The sequence below is a fragment of the Salvelinus sp. IW2-2015 genome, unplaced genomic scaffold (genome assembly GCF_002910315.2).
Source record: "Salvelinus sp. IW2-2015 unplaced genomic scaffold, ASM291031v2 Un_scaffold16297, whole genome shotgun sequence".
Lineage (NCBI taxonomy): Eukaryota > Metazoa > Chordata > Actinopteri > Salmoniformes > Salmonidae > Salvelinus > Salvelinus sp. IW2-2015.
This window is the reverse complement of record NW_019957527.1, coordinates 106,218-107,047: the sequence shown is the minus strand read 5'-3', so window position 1 is coordinate 107,047 and position 830 is coordinate 106,218. Positions and strand designations below refer to the sequence as shown.

At 41.7% G+C, this 830-nt stretch overlaps 1 pseudogene; it reads left to right on the top strand.

Annotated features, from left to right (window-relative positions):
• Positions 1–312: 312 nt before the first annotated feature.
• On the top strand, positions 313–464 carry LOC112080374 (U1 spliceosomal RNA; annotated as a pseudogene).
• Positions 465–830: the final 366 nt, after the last annotated feature.

Genomic DNA, 830 nt, shown 5'->3' with positions numbered 1-830 from the left:
TTGTCTGTGTGTGTGTCTGAATGTGATTGTATTTCGTCATATCGCATACATTTGTGATATCAGACAGGTTAATTAAGATATTAAAAAGTCTTTGGTGATTTTTTCTACAGTGTTGCATGATGGGACTTAGTGGTTACATGATATAATTAGTAAACAAAATAAACAACTTTTTCACCACTTGTCTGCAAGTGCATTCCTAAACGGCATTTCACGCAGGTCGAAGTGATGTGATATTATCAGAACACAAAGTGGTTACCGTTAGACGAAAATGTTGGCACTGGAGAGACTTGCCCTCCACCGATGTGTAAAGTCATACTTACCTGGCAAGGGAGCTACCGTGATCAGAAGGGTTAGAGGCGCTCAGCCATTGCACTGTGGCTGTGCTGACCCCTGCGAATTTCCAAATGCGGAAATCTCGATTGCATAATTTATGGTAGTGGGGACTGCGTTCGCGCTCCTCCTGTGTCTTTGTTTGATGATAAACTTGAGGTTGACTTGTGCTTATGGAGATCTTTGAAGTCAGTTTTGAAGAGAATTTGTGGACCAATCGAAAAGGTGGAAACATTTGTTTGTAGCGAAACATTGTTGGCATTTTGTGGAAACATCATGTTGCGAAATGCAGCATGGTATTTATGCACCGCTGGTACTTCAATCAAGAGATAGTTGAGAAGCGCTCTACCCCACCAGTCATGATGTGTCATACGCCATGCGCTTAACATGAAATTGTCCATACATGCGCTCCTCCTTAGCACAGAACAATGCAATAGTTTTTCACATATCAGAGCTTTTGTGTATTTATTCTGGCTGTAGGCTAGCTGCATGGGAAATTG